The 9,342-nt window shown below is 45.8% G+C and overlaps 1 pseudogene; it reads right to left on the bottom strand.

Annotated features, from left to right (window-relative positions):
• Nucleotides 1–620: 620 nt before the first annotated feature.
• On the bottom strand, nt 621–2,255 carry LOC117703874 (T-complex protein 1 subunit gamma pseudogene; annotated as a pseudogene).
• Between the last annotated feature and the right edge of the window lie 7,087 nt (nt 2,256–9,342).

Raw genomic sequence — 9,342 nt, 5'->3', positions numbered from 1 at the left:
CAGCTTTCATGATTCTGTCCTCCTCTATGTTTCTTGGGCAAATCTTCCCACATCTGGCTCTGTCCAAGAATCCTTGCTTTCTACCAGAACTTCTGCCTTCTATTTCCTGCCTCAGCTACAGGCCAATCAGCTTTATTTGACAAGTGAAGTTTCCAATCAGACATAAGAGATTATTTTGGGGGGCTGGAGAGATGGCTCAGCGGTTAAGAGCACTGACTGCTCTTCCAGAGGTCCTGAGTTCCATTCTCAGCAACCACATGGTGGCTCACAACCATCTGTAATGGAATCTGATGCCCTCTTCTGGTGTGTCTGAAGACAGCTACAGTGTACTCATATAAATAAATAAATAAATCTTGAGAAAGAGAGAGGAAGAGAGGGAGAGAGAGAGGGAGGGAGGGAGAGAATCCTTTTTTTCTTCTTCAAATGACTTGGATTTAATCATTGGAAGCAAACTAAATGGAAAGCTTACAATAGAAGAGATACATGTCAGTGCTTTTTGCAAACCAAGATGGGACAGACTTGGGGCTGCCCCTCAACCTGGTCCTTTGCAAACAAAGATATCCACAGTATTCCTGGAACTCTGCCTCAGAAAAGGGGAGACTGCTGCTTTTGTACATTGACGTCACCTTGCTCAGCACTCACTTCTGGCCAGCATCTGGAGCACTGGTTTGCTGGTTCTGGTCATCACTCTTCTTCTTGTGGCCAGAGACAATGTCATCAATCCGCAGAAGCAGAACTGCAGTCTCCACTGCTGTTTTGTATGTTTGTAGCTTCACAGCCAATGGCTCCCAAATACCCAGCTCTTTCATGTCTACCAAGATGCCAGTCCTACCATTCACACCCCAGGTCTCACAACTCTCCTGTGTGTGCTTGGCCTGAAGGGAGGTAAGCAGACAAATGGTACTGGTCCCACATTTCTGGATCAAGGTCCGAGGGATGACCTCTAAAGCCTGGGCCACAGCTCTATATAGCCATTTTTCCACACCAGTCATGGCCTTAGATTTTTCTGTCAAAGCATGGGTCACAGCCATCTCAGAGGCTCTACCCCTAGGCACTAGCTGAGGGTCTAGGAGAACTTTGTGGCATACTTGAATGGCATCCTGGAGGTGGCATTCTACTTCCTAGAGTACTATGGTACAGGCCTTTGGGTCTTTGCAGTCAGTTATGAATGTAAAGTATTCATCTCCAATCTTCTTCATTTCCAATAAGCCTGCCCCTGTACCAACATCATCCTCTCTCAGTTCCTCAGGTCGGCTGACTATCTGTGTCCCACAGGCTCTAGCAATGCCATTATTGTCTGTTTTCTGGACTCTATGAATGGCTGTGACATTGGTCCGCATGAGGTAGTGCTGAGCTAAATCTGAGATGCCCTTTTCTGTGGTGACCACGTCAGATTTCAGCTGGATAATATTCTCACACAACTGCAGGACATACTCTTCTTCCATTTGCAGGATTCGGGTGAAATCCTCCTCTCGTGTAATCTCAATGTCAGTATGGCTTTCTCTTTTCTTGTACTCCAGAGAAGAATCAATCCAGTAGCACAATTTGAGGATTCTTAACATAGCAGCACATTCTTGGGTGGGTCACATCCTTGTTAATCATGACTCCACGTAAGACACATGAGTCTTCAGTGATGCCCTCGGGTATCTTTTCCACCCTTGCATACTTCTTAATGTCAATTTCCTTTCTGCTGCTCTCTTTAAACTGCACAGTCTTAACAGCATCCAGTGCAATGTTGCACGTCAAAGAGGACCACCGACTGATGACTTTTGTAGTAATAGAGCTATTGATGATGTTCAACATCATATCACGGTTATTGACATCAACAGGGGTACTGATTCTCTTCAGAGTGCTGATCATATCATCCAGCGCCATGTGGTAAGCACTGACCACCACTGTTGGGCGCATCTGCTGCTCTAGGAAGTGCTCAGCCACAGACAGCATTTCTCTGGCAAGAATACTTACTGATGTGGTCCCATCTCCAACCTCTTCATCGTGGGTCCTGCTAATTTTAATAATGGACTTTGCTGCAGGATGCTGGACTTGAATCTCTCGAAGATGGAGTTGCCATCATTGGTCATCATGATGCCTTCCATTGTGTCCAAAAGCATCTTCATCATAGATTTAGGTTCCAAACAGGTCTGGATGATGTCTGCAATTGTCCTTGCAGCATTGATATTTCCAGATTGAACTTTTCTTCCAGATTCATGTTTTGTATTCTGACTGAGCACGAACACTGGACAGTGGCCCATCATGGTGGCATGACGCAGAGCCGACTATCCAGAGCTGGAGAGAATCCACAGAACATTCTGGAAAGAGATAGAATCTTTCTACAGAGACGTTATTTGAGATACATCCCAGGTTCTAGTTCATCACCTTAGGGAAGTCAAGGCAGAAATTCAAGCTATTAGTCACAACCTATCCATAGTCAACAGCAAAGAGATAAATACAACCTTTCTTGTAGCTTTCTCCTGTCTTATACTGGAAATCCCAGGCCTAGGGAATGGTACTGCCCACTATGGGCTGGTTCTTCCTATATTAACTAATCATTAAAATAGTTCCCCAAAGACATGCCTACAGGCCGACCTAATTTAGATAAGTCTTAAATAAAGCCATTTTTCCAGGTGATTCACAGTTGTTCCAAGTTGACTGTTAAAACTAACCAGTGCACTAAACTACTTAGAAAACCCTTACTCTCATATGTCTTAGCTTCCTCCCATGAAATGTTAATAGTGGCCTGATGTCTAAGGCAGTAATGCATTTTGGGGAGAGTTGTGCAAGGTTCATCCAATGGCCACTGCTCTATGCATTTCTAAGCAGGAGGGTATCCTGGCTCAGAGCTTGTGTTTAACCCCAGCTTTGCTGACCTCTTTGGACCTAATTATATATATATATATATATATATATATATATATATATATATATATATATAATTATATATATATATGTGCATGTGTGTGTATGATGTGTATATATGCATATGTATATATAATATATTTTATTTATATAAATATACACATACATACGTTTAAAATCGTTGTATCAGCTGCCTGGCGTGGCTTTAGAGAAGGTTGAACTATTGTCTGCTTATTTGATGTTTATACAGGTACAGTATGTGTTAGATGCTCACATGGTAGCATTGTAGCATCAAGATCCATGATCATTGACCAGTTAGAACTCACACCCAATCACTTGCCAAACTCCTGGGAAACCCCAAAGGACCCAGGAATAGCTTTACTATCAGCACTGCTACATTATGGAGCATCTGCCACAACCAGGGTCATGGATCTGAGGCTGGGGAATGATCAGGCATCTTGTGTCTGTAATGTGCCATCTATGGTATCTGATTTAAAATGGAAATACTGTCAACAGCGTTTTTATTTTACTGGCAAAGAAATGAGAGGGAGTTCTGAGATCATATGGCTGATCCAGGTTCACAGAGCCAATGAGAAGAGAGGATGATATGAACTCAAGCCCACTTTGCACCCAGAAGACTCAGCTGCAGGGAGTGATCCTCTGGGCCCAGGGCACTGAGTCAGGCTTCCTGCCTGCCAGTTTCATTTTATATTTGTAAAGACAGATGGCTCTAGTGGAGACACACCTTTCCTCTCCATTAGCCTACAGGGTTCTTATTATCCAGGATGCAATGGAACCATGACAGTCTTGGGACATTTGACTTAGGGCAGCCACTGCGTGCCATTGTGTGCCATAGCACAGAGACAGAAGTCCCCTCCAGGACTTAAAAAAGGAAGTGCTGAAAGAATGAAGGGCTCTTGAGTTCCAGAAAAGCCCAGCAAGTGTTCATTCATTCACGGTCACTCACCAAGCACATGCAGGTCCCACACTGTGTGCTGAGCACTGAGATAAGTGAGTGAATAAAGCCCTCTCTCCTGTGTGCTAGAACTTCCACTTTCCTAGACACACAGATGTGTGGTAGGTTAGGCAGTGTCAGCATTCTCAACTTGGACATGACAGAGAGCAGGGGGAGATAAAAGGGACACTCAGTTTTCTTCTGAGTGTGGGCTGAAGCAACCTAGGAAAGACCATAACAAGTTGAGCATTAGAAAATAAGTTGGTGTTTACCAAAGAGAGAAGAGGAAACAGCCAAGGGTGGAGGGGACCAGGACCAAAACTCAGCGCTGGCCTTCCTGGGCCAGGGGGTTCTAAGCAGGTCCTTAATCTGTTCTATCTCATTTCATTTCAACAGACAGCTGCCTGATCGTGCTACAGGTTTCTCTTCCACAATGGATAAAGAGGGCCTAAGAGACTTCCCAAGCTCGCATAACTGGGGATGCTGAAGATAGCTGCCACCCAGGGCTGCCTCACTACAGCCTATCTGTTCCTGTTCATATGGCACACTGCCAGGAAGGACCCCATCCCCCAGCAAAGACCCTGAGGAGGAAAAGAGCCTTCTGTGTTCAGAGAAGAACGCCAAAATATGGAGGCCTAGTACTCCAAAGATGGCAGATGTAAGGGCTGCAGAATAGTGTGCTCTTACAATAATATCCTTACAAAGTTCCATGCCCCTGAGGTAAACTGCTTATCATCAGGCTCCTCAGGACCCACCTATCTCTCTCTTTACTTGTGTTCTTAGTGTTATGGTTGACCAGCTTCTCCTTCCAAGAGTAGAGTTGATTTCTGGTGTCACTAAAACCCCTAGAAGCCCTGGGCATAGACATGAACCCTTTTCAATCTGGCTCTGGTCAAAGGGCTTAGCTGGGAACAGCCATAGGAAAACACCCCCAACCTGGCACTCACATTCACATCAGACTCTAACAAGCAACCAACTATAGTCAGGCTTTAGGAAGGCTTGTCACACAGAACTCACATACACACGCACACGCACGCGCACACACGCTTTAGTCAGGCTTGTCACACAGAAGTCACACGCACACGCACACGCACACGCACACGCACACACACACAGCCCACACCCCCTTCAGGGACAATTGCCGCAGGGAGCAAGTTTGTAGATGGTATTTAGTTAACATCTACAAACTTAAAACCTAAAACTTTGACCTGAAAGTTGCTTCCCTGCCCTGTGATTCTGGAATCATTTTCCACGTTGTGGGCATCCAAATGTTAGACCAGCATCCAATGCTCCAGTGGGCCTCCATCCAAGGGACAGCTGGGGTCTCCTCTGGAAGCTGGAACCAATGGCCTCACTTCCTTGGCTGATGCATTTGCTTCTCTGCCATGCCACTGTCTTTCCTCCTTCCATTCCTGATGGTAGAAGCAGCTGCCAAGATAAATTAAGGCCTCACTGCCAAAAAACACCAAATGCCTAGTGCTAATTTCTCTTCACTGTCTCTGTGGCTCATGGTTAAACTGTTATCCAGTAGAATCTTCCCACTGGTGACCCAGGGCGGCTCAGACAGGCAGTCTATCTCTAAGACCCCCACCCCCACCTAAGCCCCAGAGACACCACAGCTGCTTGCTATGTGTTATGATAAGAATCTGTTATTATGATCTGCCCTAAAGTGGTGCTGCCCTGCTTTGGCAGAGAGCTTGTGGGCAGGCCTCCTGACCCTGCAGCCCTCTCAGAATCAGCTTCTCTTACACAAGCCTATCCTTTGCAGAGCTGCATGTCATTGCCACAGCCAGCAGCAGAAAGAATCCAGAAGAGTGTTCTGGATATGTATCCCACACTCAGTAAGCGCAAGCCCTCAGAGACTGATTGATTTTTCTATCTGCTTTCACAAACCACTTCTGATAGCCACCACTGGATTATTAAGATGAAGGAGGGACACCACTGGTTGAAGGGCCATGAAGATACCCATCTAGCCCCTCTTGCTCCCTTAGACAGGTTTCTGCACCCACAAAAGAGTCATGCTCATTGTGGCCAAAGGTAGTAGCATCTCCTGGTGAGCAGGAATTCTGATTTGGGGACCTCCTCTCTGGTGATTCTGGGTGACAAAGTGTCACCCTGAGACCTGTGCATGGCCCTGATGATGCTCCCAGCAGGAACAGATCTCAAGAAGCTGATTCAAGGACCACCATGGGTAGAGGTGCCAGCCATCCTGGTCTGCTGAGGGTAAGAGATTTCCCCAGGAGATGAGACTTCCACACTAAAATCTAGAATGTTCCCTAGGAAAAGGTGAATCAGCTGTGGAGATGTCCAGTCAATACTGGACTTGTATCCTGAATGTCTCCCCAAAGGCTTGGTCCCTAGGATGGCACTATTGGGAAGTGGTTGGGTCCTAGTGAGAGGTATTTAGGTCATTGTGAGTATGGCCTGGAAAGGCATGGTTGACCTTGCCTCTTTTGCTTCCCTGATGGCTTGCTGAGTAATTTTGTGCTGACATATTCTTATGTTATGATATGCTGTCTTGCCAAAGGCTCAAATCTATGAAGCCAACGAATGATATACAGAAGCTTCTACAATTGTGAGTCAAAGCGAACCTTTCACCTTCATGAGTTAATAATCTCAGGTGATTTGCTACAGTATCCAAAGGCTATCTACCACAAGGGCTGAGGAAGCTGGGTTCTGAGGTTAATAAAAGGTGGCCACTGCAAAGATGGAAAGGATGAACTTGTTATCAAGATCCCAAGGCAAACAGGTAAAAGCTAAAGTGTTTCCCTTGAACCTCCTGAATCTGGGCCAGCTCCAGAAGGTGCCACCACATTTAAGGTGGGTTGTCTCATTTTCATTAACCTAATCAAGAAACTCCATTACAGGTTTGCCCAGAGACTTGTCTGCCTTGTTTCTAGATACTGTCAAGTTAACCACCAAGGTTAACCATCACAATGGCCTCCTTTAAAACATATCTCAATATACTTTTAAATGCATGCTTACTGCATGACAAGTGCTTGATTGTGACCAGCAGCCACCATCACAGTGGACAGCACAGTCTTTGTTTCTTTGCAGTCCCCTAGCTATGTCTAATTCTGAAAAGTTTGTATCGAAGCTTTTAAAATGTTTGTACGTGTGTGCACAGGCAGACACATGGAAGTCAGAGGATAACTTACTGGAGTTCTCCAGCCCTGTGGGACCTGGGATCAAACTCAGGTGTCAGGCTTGGCAGCAAGTGCCTTTACCAAGGCTCATCTCTCTGGCCTTAACTTTGTTTGTTTTTATTTTTCTTTACAACTCTCCTTCAACACTAATACTCTTTGTATTTAGTTGTGATGTTGTTAGGCACATGTGTGTGTAGGACTTCATCTTCTCTGGAACGTAAGTCCTCCATTATTCATTATATGATCCTCTTTGTCTTTTTGCACACATCTCACCTTTCATTTTGCTTTATATATTAACCACATCATGCCACCTGCTTACCTATTTGTTTCTGGTTTTACACTTGCCTGGCATCTAGCACCCTCCTCATGAGACTCCTCCATCCCTACAACCGGGCTCACCTCATCCACTGCCACTTCTCCTGGTTGACCCATTTCTCCTTTCATGCCGATGTGCACATTCTCCTTCATTTCTGGCTCAAGGTATTCAGAGTCTTTTCTATGCCTTTGGCTCTCTGATCTCTCAGAACAGAATTCAACATCCTGGCTCCTCCTACCCATCACCTACATCCAGCCTCAAGATCCCACCACTGCCAGGGCAGATGGTAAAAAGCTTGGTATTTGGCCCCTTTCCTTAGAGATTCTTGTTCTCTGGGTTGGGAGAGAGCTTAGGAATCCGCATTTTAACAGCTGCGCTTAGCAATTTTGATGACCTAGCCAGTGGGAGCTCTGCACCCTCCCAAGTCACTGTCCTACTGTAGAGAAAGTTCTCCTGGCATCAAGTGAGGCTGGCAGAGGTTCCCTTCACTCCAAGAGAGAGAAAGGCTGGTCCTGCTGGGCTAGTTGGTTTCGATTAGTTCTAGTGTTCAAGGACTTCTAGCAGAAGGTGACAGATGTGCAGTTCCTATATAAACAAATAATCCCTTTTCCTAGAGCCCACCCATCTCTGCTTAAGAATTGTCTTGTCTTTAAAATTGTAATGTTACTTTTTTAAAAAATAAAATTTGTCTCTTTGCTTTTTTAGGAGGTAGAAGGTTACAAGACTATTTGCCAAAGAAATAGAGGGCAAATTTCCAGTGCTTATTAATCGAAATGCTCTTATATGCAAACAAAAAAAATTAACTCTCAAACGAGTCTCTGTAGAATTAAAGGTAATGACCCCAGCTTAAGAGAGAGGCGATGATCTGATTCTTTTTCTAAAATCACACAGGCATCTGGCATGTGCAAGGGGGAGCTGCCAGAGCAGGAAAGAGGGCTTTCTCTTCCTCCCTCCCTCCTCCCTCCTTCTGGTCTTTCCTCCCTTTTTTTTTTTCTTCTGTGGATGCCAGTAACTCATCTCACTTGGAGAGAGGCTGAAGGTGGGCAGAATGGAGAACAGGAATGTCCCTGAGGATGGTCCTCAAGTACCAGCCCTTGAATCTTTAGAAATCTTAGCAGGTGCAGGGCATACAGGCAAGACACTGACCAGACCTAAAGGTGTCAGGCTTCCTCATCTTGGCTCCTGTGTCAAGAGATGGCACAAAGGATGCAGGGGTTGCTGAGAAAACCAGACAGGCTATCATGCAAGGCCTGGAAGGTATGGTAGGTCCCACAGGCCTGCTCACACTTCTTGGGGACTGGCTTGTGTTTTGTGGAAGCAAGTGCTGAGGTGGACAAGTGGGCAAGTCCAGAAGACACAGGTCAGGGACTTTCCCTCAACCAGCTCATTGTGAAACCTCAGCAGGTTTCCTCCTAGTCTTTACCTCAGTGTCCTCATGTATGAAACAGGGACCAGAATAAAGCAACCATGTTTCAGTGGCTGTCCTCTCTCTACCTTGTGGGCCCCATGGATATAAACTCAGAGTGGACATTTCTCTCCTTATCTCCAGGTTTTAGCATGGTTCAGATGGGATGTGAGTGAGTCAAATACCCCCAGGTTTTCATCACTGCCAGCCAAACCTCTGTTCACCAGTCGTCCTGGTTACCATTTTGCTTGGTGACCTTCAGGGAGTCACTTGGCCTCTCTGAGCCTTGGTTCTTATCTCCCTCAGTTTTCAGCTGAGCACGCTTGTCTGCCATGATAGTTTATTTCACAAGTCCACTTGGTCCAGGTATGGTGCAGAAATATCTGGTCGAGCCTCGTTCTGGGAGTCCCTTCGAGAGAGGTGTTAGGAGAGCTCACTTGAATGGCAACTATGTGGAACACCTACCATCCTGTGGTTCATCCAATCAACTGGCAGCCTGAAAGAACCAAAGACTGACTTTATTTGGACAAGAGGGAATCCTACAGCTGAAGCCTTTACACTTGGCCTCCAGGGTCAGCCCTTCTTGGCTTTCCAGTGCTCCAGCTGACTCTACAGGCTGCCAACTTGCCAGCCTCAGCAACTGCTGAGCCAATTCCTTAAAACA

Source organism: Arvicanthis niloticus, chromosome 2, assembly GCF_011762505.2.
Source record: "Arvicanthis niloticus isolate mArvNil1 chromosome 2, mArvNil1.pat.X, whole genome shotgun sequence".
Lineage (NCBI taxonomy): Eukaryota > Metazoa > Chordata > Mammalia > Rodentia > Muridae > Arvicanthis > Arvicanthis niloticus.
The sequence above is the reverse complement of the archived record's forward strand: the minus strand, read 5'-3'. Positions and strand labels throughout refer to the sequence as shown.